Source organism: Rhinolophus ferrumequinum, chromosome 3 (assembly GCF_004115265.2).
Source record: "Rhinolophus ferrumequinum isolate MPI-CBG mRhiFer1 chromosome 3, mRhiFer1_v1.p, whole genome shotgun sequence".
NCBI lineage: Eukaryota > Metazoa > Chordata > Mammalia > Chiroptera > Rhinolophidae > Rhinolophus > Rhinolophus ferrumequinum.
Genome location: NC_046286.1, coordinates 24,767,439 through 24,784,479, shown reverse-complemented (window position 1 = coordinate 24,784,479; position 17,041 = coordinate 24,767,439). Strand labels below are relative to the sequence as shown.

Sequence of the window (17,041 nt, the reverse complement as noted above, 5' to 3'; positions counted from 1 at the left end):
TTTCAGGAATTTTGTGAATTGGTTGTTAAGCACAACTGTTATTAAAAGTCAAATTATATAAATTTAAAATTAAGTTATATTAAAGACAAAGATAGTTAACACATAAGAAGTCATTATTACCTAATTATTTGGTACAGTCTATTCTCTGAGTTATTTATATCTATTGTATCTGTATGCCGGAAATAATATATATTGGTCCGCTACTATGTCTCTCTTTCCAAATCTGTTTTTAAAGGCATCATGTTGATAGCTTGAAAATAGCCATGGAAAAGTACTTATACCACAGATACTGGCAAATCCCAAAAGCCAACACTTGATCTTTTGTTAGGATGATTATGTAGGCTCAAGAACATGATGGAGAAAATGTTAAGAATGCAGATGTAACTTAAGAGTGTGTTATATCGATAGCCTTTACATTGTGAATAGAACACAAAATTGAGGAAATGTTCTTCTAGTATGTGAAAACCATTGTCCAGAACAGTGGTTCACATCACTCACAAGTGAGTACAGTTCTGACAAACATATTTGTGGTTCCCTTTGATTTTATTTGCCAACATAAGTGAAAATTTCAAGGATTTCCATCAATTCTGTGGATATTCTGTGGATAAAAGAAGTAAAAGTTTGAGTGAGGAAGGAAAATATAACAGTCTTCCACAGACAAAACGTTAAAGCTGTCTTTCATAAATAGAGACAGTACTACTATAGAATCATCATATGAAATATTTCTATTTTAGTGGTGATTGATTTGAGTCAATCCATGTCTATATAGTCTCCTTTGTGCTAATTTAACAAATTGAATACATATTTATTGAGCAGATACTCTCTGGAATACACTATTCTAAGCTCCACAATGCATCAAAAAAAAAAAAGAAAAAGTGATTATCATATAGTCCTTCAGGAGCCTTTCGGGAGCTTAAATTCTAAAAAGAGAGAAAATTGTAGAAAAATACAGTACATGTTTAGACATTCTAAGGTGAGGGGAGAAAAAAAAAACAGGCTATTAGAATTCAGAGGGTAGAGGGTTGCCATATCTTTGGAAGGAGCAGGAAAAGCTTCCTAAAGATTGTGGGATATAAAATGGCTTTTAAATCAGTAGCATTTCAAGAGATGGAAACTACCGCATACTGCAGAGCAAAAATATAATGAGATGGAAATCATGAATGAAAAAAATTGAAGTCCGATTCAGAAAACCACATGTATAAAAAATAGTATTATATAAACAGTAAACCAGAAAGAGAAGTAATAAATAAATAATATTTTAAAACTTTCTTAAGTTGATGAAAAATATTAGTCCTCAGATTAAATTATCTCAAAAGTCTTAGTCAAGATTAATGTGTAAACTTTCACATCCACACAGTTCTGTTTACATTTCTGAACAAGATAAAGACAGAGATTTATAAGCCTCCAGACTGAAATGAAGTTATGAATTGGTGGTGTGGTATAGACACACCAGGAAAGGTCCAGGGGCAGAAAAACTAAAGATGTTTTCAGAAGTAGGGAGTAATCAAAATGAATGGCTAGGGTATAAAGCCAATGACCACAAAGGGAAATAAAACTACATCATTCACGGTGATTGGTAACTAGAATGTTATCAATGCTAGCTTGCTTGTACATTCTGCAATGACATATCTGCATTAGCTTTGTTAGTGTTAATTTAGTCAGGTAATCAAACTCAACACACAACATTATTTTGTTTGAGATTTAAAAAGCGTAGAATGCACAACAAAATAAAAGGTCTTTATTTTGCTTCTTTTTCTTCCTTCTTCCCCTCCCTCCCTCTTTTCTCTCCTTTCTTCCTTCCTTCCTTCCTTTATTCTCTCTCTCTCTCTCTCTCTCTCTCTCTCTCTCTCTCTCTCTCTCTCTCTCAATAATGACTATATCTTTCTTACAGGAAGTTGAATACAATTTAAGGATCCTGAATTTCAGTTTCCATCGTAATTGTAATTACTATTAAAGAAAGAAAAAAAACTTCCAAAGGAGTTGTAAGAAATATGTTAGTACCACCATTAGTTATCACAATTGTTTTTATCTATACATGATATTTTCAAAAGAAAAATTTACTTTGAATTTCTTAAATTGTCTTCATTAATATCAATCAAAATTCTAATTACATGTTAGAGCAGGTATTGCTACTTCAGTGATACACTGAATTTAATTATTGGATATTAATATCCAACCCATGAAATACTATTCAAAGTTATGTGGAAATTGTTAATCTAGCAAAATCTGATGCAGTCGTAACTAACCAAACATTAAAACTAAATCAAGGTCACATTATATAAAATCTCATTAAGGAAAAACAGATCACAATTAATCAGATTTATTACTAATAGATCTTCCTACCATCTTCTGCCTCAGGGGTATGATGACGGCTACGGGCGTGAATATGAGGACCAGACGTATGAGACATATGATAACAGCTATGCCACCCAAACACAAAGGTAAGCCAATTGCCGTCTAAAGCTTCCTTCCCAGGGTTATTTCTAACCCTGCTATTTGTTTCTTGTATCTGAATATCAGTTATACTGTGTGAGAGTTTCTAGTAGTGGTTTTTCTCCATTATCTTTCTGTATGAAGTTGCTAACTAGATTCTGAGTCCTAAAAGTAATAATCTTTCAATTCTTAATAATGAAATACTAGTGTGTTATTTTAAGACTAGATGATTATAATAATTAATCAACTTATTAACAAGCGTGTTTTTAATGAAATACTGTTAGAGATTATTTTAGTGAATTCATAATTAAGACAAGAATGAAAACAAGTCACTTGTTCAATGTAACTTTTTCTCCTAAAATGTAATTTTAATTTGTAATACAAAGGATCAGGAAATGTTATGGTGCTCTGAAAACAGGAAAATTCATAAAATACCTTAATGAATCAAGAATTCCTTACATTCTTTGAGATGTTTCTAAATGATTGTCGAATAACACCTCTTCAGATAGGCTCAAAATTTGTTATATAAATTTTTACTTTTTAAAAATCAGATTTATTTAGGTATGACTTATATACAGTAAATTTTGCCCATCGAGGATATAATTGTATGAGTTAGCTAATGCAAACTATCCTATAACCACCTCCAAAATTAAGATGTAGGACGTTTTAATCAGTCCAAGATGTTTCCTTGTGGCTCTTTATAGACAATTTTTTAACCCAGGCCTTGGAAACCACGACCTGTTTTTCGTCACTACAGTTTTGCCTTTTCTAGAATGTCATATAAATAGAAGCAACATAATATGTGGCCTTTTGAGTGCATTTTTTATAATGCATTTGATAATCATGTTGTGTGTATCAGTGTTTCGTTCCTTTTTATTATTGTGTAGTGTTTTATTGTAAGGATGTACCACAGTTTCTTCATTTACCAGTTGAAGGACATTTGGATTGTTTCTATTTTTTTGGAGTTGTGAACAAAATTGATATAAAACAAATACATTTTTAGGAAAATAAATCATTTAGATTTTGCTCTGAAAAAAATAATTTTCTTTACATAGTGATGAATTTCATGTAAAGTCAGAGTCCTTATGACATTAATTAAATGATTCTCTCCATTTGTGATTGACAGAAACCAATAGAATTCACTGTCACAAAATTATTATAAAATTGATCATTTATTGATCAACCATATAGGCACCCAAAGAAATCTGGATGATTTATTAAGTAATATTTGGAGGAGTGAAGGTGGCAATGAAAGAAACAATTTTAGGTCATTATGAAGTGGAGGAAGTATACATGTTTTGCGTAAGTGTGCATTTTCCATGGCCCGTGGGACAGCATAGTGAAAGGGGTGGAGTGGAATTCTATTTACAGAGAAGACTATTTAATGAGAGATTAGCAGAAAGATGAGTGTAAACTGATACCTTTAAAGTTAAATATAACATAAGATACCATTATGGAAATGACCATCTTCAACTTTGACCAACTGGTGAATTTATAGTAGGTTAAATAGAAAAGCCATCATGAACTAAATGCCTTTACTGTGCGTAATATCTTAATTATGTCTATTGCATACTGGAACACAATGCAGTTATTTAAGATTGGTGACACGTTTGCATCACATCACAGACACTGAATAGAGCAGTAGATGCAACTTGGCTACATATTTAATACAACTCCCAGTATTTTCAATTAAATTGCTAGTTCATCATTGTATATTAGTACATAAAAATAGTGATGACAAAGTTCTATAACTTTTTTCAAAAACTATTTAGTAGAAAACACATTATCACACACTACAAACACAACTAGAGTAGAGCAAAATAATTTCTTGATTTAGCTTGGTAGAGGTACATTTAGCTTGTAGAGATTTGGGAAAAATTTTCTGAAAGTGAGGAACTTTCTTCATCCTTCTTCTGGTTAAATTTAAATGGATTTAACTGACACTAAGAGACAAGGAAGAAGAAAAAGTTGGGAATTAGGAAAATTCATCCTTGAATATTCTAAAAATGAATACTAGAATAATTGAACATAATTATGCATAAAAATAATGGAATATAGAATAGTTTTGGGAAAAAAACTATTTTTTTATTAGTTTCATGTGCAGAAAACAATGCAATAGCCAGACATTTCACCCCTCACAAAGTGACAATTCCCCTCTCCCAATCTACTGCCCCCTGACATACATATCTATTACAATTCCATTGACTCTATTTTCTATACTGAACTCCATATTCTGTGACTATATATATATGTATTAAATTATGTTTGACATACAATATTATACCGTTTCAATTAAATCCCTACTTGTAGATTATTTCTATTGATCCAACTATGCCAGCAGAAGGTAGGATTAACAGTTCAGTTAAGTAAGCACTTGCTAAATAATTATGTATGTCAGAAAGTATATTCGCCATCAAGTGACAATACTTATTTTTAAATTTTTGAATATATTTCAATATTTGCTCCTAATAATTTGTTTGAGGAACAGTCATTTGCAAGTTGTGTATCTATTTAAATAAATATAAGCGAAAAGACTACTATGAAATAATCAAGTATTAGGAATTAAAAGTGAGAGACAGTTCATTTCCGACAAGAATCAGTCTAGAATTGTTTCTTTTTCAAATGGTGGCTCTTGAATTGGGCTTTGAAAAGTATACTTTGGATTTATGAAGGGAAATGGAGAAAGTGTTTAAAGAAGTCAAATAATGATAATTACATGAGCATAAAACTTCTCCATCATTTACAAACAATATAAACATTATTTTACCATTGTCATGGTCAAAATCAGAAGAAATGCTGATTTAGAATCTTGAAAGTAAAACAATAGATTTTGCCAGTGACTTAGCAGAGCTGAGATAAAAAATAAAAGTCTTTAGAGAAAATTGTCCTTAATTAACTACTTAGTCAGCACAGGTGAATACAGAGATTATAAAGTAGAATCTGGCAGGTGCTTAAATGGAATAATTATATCATATTCAATCGAGAGTCAAAGGGAAGTTCATGAGGTAACAACCGTACAAAACAGTTCACCTGAAGTTCAGAAGCTGTAACAATTTTATTAATCCCCACTTGTCTTGTAATGTGTCTTTAGTTCTGGAAAAATTCAAATGGAACAGAAAGGGAACTTTACTAAAAAGTCCTTAAGAGGCAGCTCAACTAAATGACATATTAAGAACTGGTCTCCAACCATCATTTTCTCTTGCTCTTTGTCTATGAGGAGAAAAAGTAAAGAAACAGGTTGGCAAATTTATTATGCACTCTTGAAATGGCAGGACTAGTATTGCAGTTTCCAAGGGAATTCAATTACTTAAAGTCTTTGACTGAAGACAAGTTACATCCTGTGATTAACACCTTTAATTGGACCAAATATTAAATTCTGTTCATGTTCTGATACCCCATTTTTAATGTAGTCTTCAAAGTCATTAACATTTTCAGAAATCAATCTTCTGAAATTATTAAATTCACAAAATTTTACCAACCATTTGATTTTTCTCAGTGCCCAAATTTTAAGCAAGAATTTATACCGAACTAAATCACAGATGTAGAAAAAAGTGATTTTCATGACTGGTACTTAGAAACTGATAGTAATATTGCAAATGAAAATCAAAAGACCAATTCTGATCTTTGATTCCAACAGTAATCTAATTTAGACACAAAATGTTAAGAATTTATAATTTTCCAGTGTAAATTTTTTAACTACAGGTTGGTGTAATAAGCAAAATATATATAAAAAAAAATAGTTGCCTTTTGTGGGGACAGAGTCCAAGAGAACAGTTTCCAGGCTCTCAGCTTCATGTAGAAAGGTGCTGGCTCGGGTAATAGATGGCCGTCAGCTGTGGCTAGTTGGCCGTCAGCTGTAACCAGTTAGCCAATTAACTACTGATGTAACTGCTGCGTCTGCGTTGGTTGGTCAGTCGGTCGGTTGCAGGCGGAGAAGCAGACAGCAGGTTGCAGGTCCTGTGGATCCAGCCTCCAGTGAGACTATAGTGGTGTGACTCCCCTACCTATGGCTCCGTGGGTGTTCCTTTTTGGCCTAGCCATATCCTGCATTCTTATTTAGGGAGCGGGACTAGAGTCCTCGCAGGCCGCCCCCCACGACACCTTTACTTTCCTTGAAGCATGAATCAGGTGAGAAACTCACACAACCTAAGAAGAGAATCCTCTTTTCTGTAGATTAATGAAGGAACATGCTAAGGATGCAAAGATATATCTCCCGCTGATAGTTCCCAAAATTTGCAAGGATGAAGAACTTTTTTGAATATCTGTCTACACAGTAGGAGGAAAAAATGAGACTCTTAATTTTAGCATAATTTGAGGAAAATTTAATAGGGGAACTATTTTCAGTGGCAGAGTATAGTGAAACCACAGGAACAAAGCAATCCCCTGGGACTAGTTTTCCTGGGGCAAGGTGTTTGCCACCAAAACTCAGAAGGAAAGGGAGACAGAGAAAGCTGTTAGAGAGGCCTCCTGTCAGGAGCTGATTCAGAATGGCAGCCGTGGCCAACCCCCAAGGAGGAAGCTCCAGGGAGTTTATACCCCAACCTCACTTACCTCTCCTTCCAGTCTCCTAACGTTTCCATTGGCTGAACCCATTAGGAGGCAGAGGACAAGACACCCAGTAGATGGAGTTGCCATTCTCATCCCCAGGGTTTTGAACAGATTGGAGAGAAGAGTAGAAGTGGGGAAGCAAATAGAAAAGATCCAGCACAACATCCAAAATTTTTATCACACACCCAACACCTAGTAATTATACATATTAGTTTCAGTTACTTGAAGATATAATGACATGAAATTGCTATGAAAACAGTAGTGCTTTTAAATCAATTTGTGCTTTGTCAATGAGAAAATATCTATACACTAAAAAAAAAAAAAAAAAAAAAAAAGGCAGAATATGCAGTGAATAAATGGGTTCTTGGACCCCCTTGCACAACTTCTTAGCTCCTCAGGCATCAGAGTCCACATGACCGGAACTGCTGCTCTGTTGTTCAGAGGCTAGTTGGAACTAAAGCTTCCTAATAACTAACATTAGTTTTGTGCTAGCTGCTGCTGATTATTTAGGCCACTTTATCTCATTTAATCCTTGCAACAACACTAGAGTCAGAGAAAATTTGAGGCTTCAAAATATTAAGTAACTTTCCCAAATTCATTTAAGTAGTAAAGGTTGGATTCAAAATCACATCTGCTGATTCTAGAGGCCTCAGACATAAAGACTGATAAATACTGTCTAAAATCTAAATCGATTCATTACTTCAAAAGGTTTCTGTTATATACCCGAACATGCCAGAGAGAATATGCACTTAATATAATGAGAATGTAGTGAGTTATCTGTGTGCTTTTCAAAAGGCTCTAACCAAAGTACATTTCTAAGCAAGAAAAAAAACTGAAATCATTTTACATTAACTATTGTTTTTAGGCTGTAAGTTTAATGTGATACTAAGAATGTACAGAAAGAAACGCTTCTCGTGAAAACTTAAGTGTAAGGCCCTACAGTTACCCAGTAATTTAATAAAAGTTATAACATTAAGTATATAACAGCTTGTCCTATTCATTTAAGTGGCACTGTTTGCTATAAAGTGACTCACCGTTATTGTATAATTCAATTCTCTTATGTCTCAAACTATAGTCAACAATGAGATTGAATTTACAGACGGTTATTGGATTTGAGATATTTCCCACAGTTATTCGACAAGTTAGCTGTGTTTTCATGCCATCTACAGACCTTTGCATGCATAAACAGTGGATTTGGTATTGTTTAAAGTTCTCTCAACAGAGTGAGAATCCAGCTCTTGATACACGCTATTTTTGTTGTTGTTCTCATCTGGCATATTTATTTTAGGCATGTAGGATAACTGTTGTTAGCTTTAGAAAAGAAACTATATGTTTTCTAAAATTATTCAATATATATTCATTGCATTTGTTAATTATTTTTATTAATTTAAGGCTAATTTCAATGATAGCTAAAGTACTTGCCTAAATAGTTAATTTTTATTTTTAAAAATTACAATTAAAATACGTTTTATAAGACTCTAATGAGGAGAGTTAGGAAAACCATTTTCCCTAGTCATTTGAATGACAAGTCTCTCAAGAGAACTTAAGGAAGTATCCCAGTTAGTAACTGAAACTTGCTTACCATTTATTAAGATCAGGTCGTGTCAGCATGTCAGTTATTTCTCCTCAGCAGATTAGTTTAGAATTGGAGACACCCCTCAATGGGAAACAGGAAGGTATTGGGCAAAATGTGGATGAGATGTTTTATATTCAGAATTATTTTTATTTTTGAAAGACAATATAATGCATATTCTATATATTGCATATCACCTTCAGTATCATCTGGACCAAAAATATGTATTAATGTTATTATATTGAAATATATGAATAACTACACTCAACAGGATATACATAGCTATAAATAGCTTCTTATCATTTTAGATCGGAGTTTTGTTGCCTAATGATTTCAGACACCAAATTAAAGGAAACAATTTTGGTTTCAGAACTTCTGGACTTGGTATCCAAGTATAAGTAATAGGCTTGTATTATATAATACTCAGTAAGATTGAGTTAATAGAAGATGTGTGGAAGAAGCGAGAGGTGTTTGAAGGGCTAGGCAGGGAACACCTGACCAGTACTAACGGTAATCTGCTTCTAATAATAATAATGGCCACAATACAGAGCAGTTGCTCTATGCAGGTGTCTGTATTAGGTACTTTGTAAGCGTTATCAAATGAGATGGATAGTTTTATCCTCATGTGACAAATAAAGAATCTGGGACTTACAATGTTTACCTTGCCCAGGACTTTCTGTTGTAGCTTAGTAGGTAAAAGATCCAAGCTTTGACCTGATTCCTGTCAAATTCCAAAACTGGGCTCTTTGTTCTAATGTCATATTGCCTCCCAAATGCTTCATTTTTTTTAACACTTCAGCTTATTAGGAAACTCTTAAACTGAAGTAGCTTCTCCTTCCTTGTGGTCTTCATTTACATACATTGATCACTATGTAATAGGCTTTGTGAAGCCACATATAATACATCCAGCTTTCTTCCACGTATCAGCCTTTCTTTATGAAATAATGTCCCTGTATCAATACCCATCCCAAGTGTGGTAGAGTACGTTCTTGGCTATAATGCTTCACCTCCCTGGGTTCACACTGGGTGATGTTTCAATCCATCTCAAAAAAAGCAGCAGAGTCTGTTTTCCTGATTCCTCGCCATCACTTACTCATCTTGCTCTGGCTAACAGAAAAACGCCACTTCTAAGCCTACACACGAAGAGGACTATGTGTTTCCCACTTGCTCTCTTGCCATTGCCAGGAGAAGAGCTTCCCCAGGTAGCTGCTGCACCCTCAGTCTGAGTTCCAGAATGAACACATGGGGAGCCCCAACCTCATGGGGGCCAAGCCCAGATCCATCCATAGCTTAGAACAGAAACCCCAGCAAGCCCAGCCTAGACCAGCGAACCTCCAGCCAAACCACAACACATGACCTAAATGATTACTTACTGTTGTATGATGCAAGTATTTTGGGGGTGTGGAGAAACATTATTGTACCAGTAACAAGCCAACATCCAAGGTGAATGCCCGCATAGACATGGTTTTCCTCAACTGTTCTTGGTAAATTGTGATTCCCATTTCACCAAATACTCTAGCTGCTGTCTTCCAAACCATCCCAGTTATCCAGGCATCCATCTTAAGTTGTGGCACAGTGAACTTGAGGTGCGTTATATCAGATGAGAACTGACCCATGCAAAGAAATGGCATTCTTACATCCTGTGCTTCTTGTTTAAAGCCCTTCAACATCATATGACTGAGTGGTTTTCCAAAGTGGCTATGTCGTATTATTGGGTTTTATTGAATTTGTTTTCAACTGAAAACCTAGATTCTTTCTAAATGAACTGCTGGCAAGCCAGTTCTGGCACCATCCTACATCTTTGCAATTGATTTTTTTTTTTAACCTAAACGCAGAAGTGTAAATTTAGTTTAGACCTTCTCTTGTTGATTTGGAGCTACCTTTTTGGAATACTAATTCTTAAAACCAGTATATTAAGTATATTTCCTAGCATATCTTATATTTCTTTATCAAGTACTTCTTCTTCTCCTTCTTCATCTTCTCCTTCTCCTCCTTCTCCTTCTCCTTCTCCTTCTTAAACAGAGAGTACCAAGGACAAAGTTCAATTCCATGAGAACAGTTGTTAACATAGTCACAAATCAGCATGGCTGTACTGTCAGGCAGCTTACAAATTATTTACAAAGAAATTATGCAGTATTTTATAACCATTCATTTATTCAACAAACATTCACTGAATGTCACTGTTGTGGACCTATGTATTTAAAACAAATAGGACATAGCCCGGACATTGGTCTATTTACAATTAATGTTTTTTACAGAGTATGATCCTGGACTTCTGCATCAGAAACTCCTGTGAATGAAACTGCAGGTTTCTGGGTCCCAGCTGAGGCCAGCTGATTCAGAATCTGAAGAATGGGGCTCGGGAATCTGCATTTTTAGCACAGTGTTCTTGTGATGCTTATGCACACTACATATTGAGAACCATTTTGCTAGAGGAAGGGACAGGTTTTTTGTTTGTTTGTTTGTTTGTTTGTTTAAGAGTTCTGATACAATGAGCGTTGTTTTACATGAAGATGTGAGATCTCTCTATATGATCTTGTATAAGATTTTTCTTATAGAAGGCAAGTGGGAAGGAGTGATACCCGCGAAGTTGGGTAAAGCTTTCATAAGAAGCTTACCATTGAGCTAGTTCCCAGAAAGATGATGAATACCCTCCTAGGTGAAGAAGTAGAGGAAGTTCCGTCTAGATGGAAGGATAAGCATGCTCAGGGGCACAGGAGACACTCCCCCACGTCAGAGTAGAGGCTGTAGTAATGGGGAGTGGTGGGGAGGAGACTGGATGGGTCATTAGGACATAGATAGAAAGGGGACTTGTGTGCTATACAAGGAATTACCACTCACAGTCTGAGGATCAGAGAAAAGGAAGACATTAAAACACATAACTACAAGCAGGCCACAGTGGCGGTGCATGACCGAGCCTCACCTGACTTAGGTTAAAAATTGACAGCTTTTGAATGATTGTGGCCTTATTTCTTCACATAAAGAAAAGACTTGTCAAAATGGAATCATTTTTATCAATTCGTATATTCTTTCCCCAGACTCTAATTGATTTGTTTAAATTTTCAAAGTCTGGAGCATGATAAATAATCCTTTAATAAGTAACAAGTTATTCGAACATTACACAGCACAGGTGAGATTCTATTTGTGTTTTCAATGGAGAAGAATATAAATCACCATTAATGCGTAACCACAGTGCAATTTGTATGAGTGAATTCAGTCTCAAACTCAACTACAGTATTGAAATAATTAGAAGTAATGTTTATATTTACAGCACTGAAATCTTACTGATAAATCATGAATTATGATTCAGCCAAATAAATATGTACATGCAGTTAGAATTATATGTCCATTTCAAACTAGGGTTCAATAGCTTCTGTGTATTTGTACCAAAGGCACGTAACAGTTCATTTAATAATGTCGTGTACTAGGGAGCCTAATTAATCAGCCAATTGAAAGTCTTATTTATAGAAAGTAATTACTATGTTCTAACGATAATTCCGCACAATAAAGCAGAAGATTAATGTTTTTGTTATGAGATTGCTCACCACTCATTTATATAATGAAGAGTCAAAGTAAGCAAAAAATACAAACTGAATTAGAAAAAATTATTAAGGAGTATCTATAAAAAGAGACTATTTGCAGAAATGTATGTGCAGTGTTGAATCCAAAAAAAAACAACAAAAGCATATCTAAATGTATTTCTATCTCATTTGGGGCATAAGGTTGCACTCTGAAAACATCCATTTTCTATAATGGAGAGCATTGCAAAGCTGATCATAATTCTACCCAAGATGCCTTATATAGATCATCTGTCTTGATCCTTAATCTGTGAGCAGAACAAATATGTCACTTCCCTCATGAATAATCAGCCTATATTTCATCCTGTAAACATTAAATACCATCAGCTGAGACTTAAGAGGTCAGGTATGGTTATGTCATGTTTCAGAATATTTCAAGGAGATGAAATCTCCATCAGCACCTTTGTGAATATGAAAAAGAGGAGTTTTATGTCCATGCCTTCATTGTTTGGACAGTCACCATTATTAATATTTATTGAGTGCCTGCTATGTACTAGGTACTTATCATGGGTTATCTCGTTGACATGAGGTAGATACCATTACTGCCATATTAAAGATGAAGAAACTGGAGTTCAGAGAAATTAAACGATTTGTCCAAAATGACACACTCAGTAAAAATAGCAGCTCTGAATTTCAGTTCAAATATATTTTTTTCTCTGTTCTGTGTACCATTTTTAGAAGAAATACTGATTTTACTCCAAATGGATCAGAAAATAGAGACCTCACTGTTCTCCACTCTTAAAAATGTGGACTTTTTCTTTTTCATAATGAATTCATCTCATAATCAATCATTGAGTGGGAGGTTTATATCTTTGACTTTCTTAAAACAAACTGGCCAGAAAGATAACTGCAGTGCGTTATCTATCTATCTATCTATCTATCTATCTATCTATCTATCTATCTATCTTTAATGTATTTAGTTTACTAGCTAATTTTGGAAGACACAAATTTATATTTTTCACTACCATGGCTGCTGTATAATACAATACTTTCTGCGTGATACGTGGTTGAATACAAGGAATAAATAATGCAATAATAAAATTTCAAAAATATTTTAAAACTATTTATGCAATGTTGATGAATTTCAACGATACTTTAGACATATAGTATCTAAAGCATTGATCTTTTCCCTTGTTAGAACTTTGTGAAAAACATTAATATTAGAGCATAAAAAAGAGTACCCGCAATGTAACTGAAATACATACAAAAAAGAACATATTTCATTTGGTATTTTTGAGCACACACAAAGTGATCAAAATATTTTAATTTTGAATAAAATATTTTAAGAAAGTTTCATTTCTTTTAAATCCATTTTATTATTTCTGCACGAGAAATGTATAAAATAATAGTTATGGAGAAGAGATTATGGGTTTGATATGGTTTATTTTTACACCAAGTTTTTATTTACTAAATATAAATGCAATATTTAGAATTACGTCCATTTCAAACTAGGGTTCAATAGCTCCTGTGTATTTGTACCAAAGGCACGTAACAGTTCCTTTAATAATGTCGCGTAATAAATTCTCAACAAAGCAAATGATCATATACATGAATACCAATTTCTAGTATTAGAAAGGTGAACTTTTGTGTTTTAATCCCCCAGTTGTCCTCAGAATAAAGACTAATTTCTAAATGGAAAATTTTCTTAAATGGAAAATGAATTATATAAACTATGTGCATATATCAGTGGCCAAGTAATTTAAGCTATACATTTATCATATTTAAATCTCTTATTTATTCCAGTGGTAATGGTACCTGTGATTTTAATCTAAAAATATGAGATTAAAATTTTTAAACTACATATGTATGAATTCACTCATAATTAGTACTTACATATATATATTTATACTTATATATATTTATATGTATATATATATGCTTGATTTCCTATGTTTTCTCCTTATGACTGGATGTATCATAATTGTGTCTTATGTCTATCTATTTTAATACTTCAGTGTATTTCATTTCTAAACCCTTGAAATTAATTGGTAGCAGCCCAATAAATATTATGTCTTCATTTTTATCCATTTCTAGTATTAATCATGACAGTGGATTCAGAGGCCATCACTCATTTGTACAATTATCAAAATTCAAGCACATTAGATTGCTTTCAAATAAATTAATGCTTCCTCTAAATTACAGTGTTACTTCACATTTAACTAAAGTAATTAGCTATTAGTATTTGGATAAAAAAATGTACACTTTAACCTTTACAATATCACAACCAATATTTTAAGGCAGTTGTGCTATTTGCTGTTCATGTGAAGATTCTGTTATTTTTATATTGGAAATTTCTTTATAGAAGTTATACAGTTTGTGATCAGTGAAGTCTTGGGAATGGATCTGACAGTAAAGGTGCAGAATGTAGAGAAAGAGAGAAGTGAGGTCAAAATCCAGCCTTGGGAAAGACCACACTGAGCGGTGGGCATTGCCAACAATCTGTGCGAGTCTCCCTGTTCCCCCCCACGTCCTCTCCTGCAACTCACCTTTACCCTGACACGCTGGTTTCTCACCATTCTTTGAAAACTCTAAGCACACACCTACATCAAGGTCTTTATGTTAACTCTCTTTTTTGCCTGGAATGCTTTTCCCCAAATTTCAAGGTTTGCTCCTCTATCTCCTTCAGGTCTTTGCTCAATATCACTTTATCAGTAAAGACTTGTTGACCACTTTAACTATAATTTTACATTCTATCCCTGCTGGAGACAACACCTGCTGTTTCCCTTTCAGCTTTTGTCTTTTCTCTTAAGCATTAATGATTATTTAAGTGAGGCTATATTTTATTTGTTTATTTTGCTTGTTTATTATTTTACTTCTGAACTGCATGAGGGAAAGCATCTGGGTCTATTTTGTTCATTGCCATATTCCCTAGCACTTAGAATAGTGTCTGGCACATAATAAGTTGTCAATAGATTTTGTTGGATAAATGGAGAGCAAGCAATTTGAAAATATTCACAATACTAATCTATTCATACTTCCTTGCAACACTAATATTTATCATTTTAACATATCTAAATAATAGATTACTCGTAAAAAGATTGAATCAGTAATCAAAAGCCTCTCGACAAACAAAAGTCCATGATCAGATTGCTTCACTGGTGAATTCTACCAAAGATTCAAAGAAAAATTATTACCAGTCCTCTTCCAAAAAATAGAAGAAGAGGAAACTCAACTCTTCCAAACTCATTTTATGATGCTAGCATTACCCTGATGCCAAAACCAGACATATTACTTGCCAATATTCTTGATGAATATAGCACAAAAATCCTCAACAAAATATCAGCAAATCAATTTCAACAATACATTAAAAGGATGTCCCACCATGGTAAAGTTGGATTTACTCCATGGATACAAGGATGGTTGAACATCCTCAAATCAGTCAATGTGATGCAGCACGTTAACGAAATGAAGGATAAAAATCATATGATCACCCCAATCATAGGTGCAGAAAAAAAATTTGACAAAATCTAACATCCTTTTATGATAAAAACTCTCAACAATGTGGATATAGAAGGAACTTACCTCAACTTGATAAAGGCTGTATATGACAAACTCACAGCTAACATCATACTCAAAGACCAGGAATGTGACAAGGATGCCCACTCTTGCCACTTTTATTTATGATAGTTTTGGAAATCCTAGGCAGAGCAGTTAGGCAAGAAAAAGAAATCAAAAGCATCCAAATTGGAAAGAAAGATGTAAAACTGTCACTAATTGCAGATGACATGATATCATATATACAAAACTCTACAGACTCCATCCAAAAAAAAAAAAAAAAACTGTTAAAAGTAAAAACAAAATCAGTTAAGTTCCAGGACACAATATCAATGCACACAAATCTATTGCATTTCTATGCAGTAATAATAAACTATCAGAAAGAGAAGCAATCCAATTTACAATTGCACCCAAAAGAATAAACTACCTAGGAGTAAATTTAACCAATGAGGTAAAAGATTTGTATATTGAAAACTATAAGATGTTAATGAAAGAAATTGAAGAAGACACACAAAAAAAAGGAAAGATATTCCATGCTTTGGGATTGGAAGAATCAATATTACTAAAATGTCCATAGTACCCAAAACAATATACAGATTCAGTGCAATCCCTCTCAAAATGCCAATGGCATTTTTCAAAGAAATAGAACAAATAATCCTGTTTCTATGGAACCACAAAACAAAACAAAACAAACAAAAAAGCTTGAATAGCCAAAGCAATCTTGAGAAAGAAGAACAAAGCTGAAGGCATCATACTGCCTGATTTCAAACTATTACAAAACTATAATAATCAAAACAGTACAGTATTGTCAAAAAACAAACAAACAAAAAAAAAAACCACATAAATCAATAATAGAATAGAGATCCCAGAAATAAACCTATTAATATGTGGTCAATTAAGTTATGACAAAGGAGCCAACAATATGCATTGGGGAAAGGACAATCTCTTCAATAAATATTACTGGTAAAACTGTACATCCACATGCAAAAGAATGAAACCAAACGACTATCTTACACCATAACAAAAATTAACTCAAAATGCATTAAAGACTTGAATGTAAGACCTGAAACCATGGAATTCCTAGAAGAAACCATAGAATTCCTAAAAGAAAACATAGGCAGTAAACTCCTTGACATAGGTATTAGCAATGAGTTTTTGAAAACGACACCAAAAGCAAAAGTAAAAAAAGCAAAAACAAACAAGTGGAAATATATCATACTAAAAAGCTTCTGCAGAGCAAAGGAACCCATCGACAAAGTAAAAATGCAATCTACTGAATCAGATAAAATATTTGCAAATCATATATCTGATAGGCTGAAAATTTATGAAGAACTCATACAACTCAATTGCAAAAAAACACAAACAATTCAATTGGAAAATGGACAGAAGATCTAAGTAGACATCATTCCAAAGA

General features: G+C 33.6%; 1 long non-coding RNA gene across 1 annotated transcript in view; it reads left to right on the top strand.

Annotated features, from left to right (window-relative positions):
• LOC117016143 (uncharacterized) overlaps positions 1-17,041 on the top strand; it is a 136,783-nt gene that overhangs the window by 107,969 nt on the left and 11,773 nt on the right. The window contains exon 2 of the long non-coding RNA XR_004421835.1: positions 2,359-2,441. This is a non-coding gene — a long non-coding RNA (uncharacterized LOC117016143). The remainder of the gene's footprint in view (positions 1-2,358; positions 2,442-17,041) is intronic.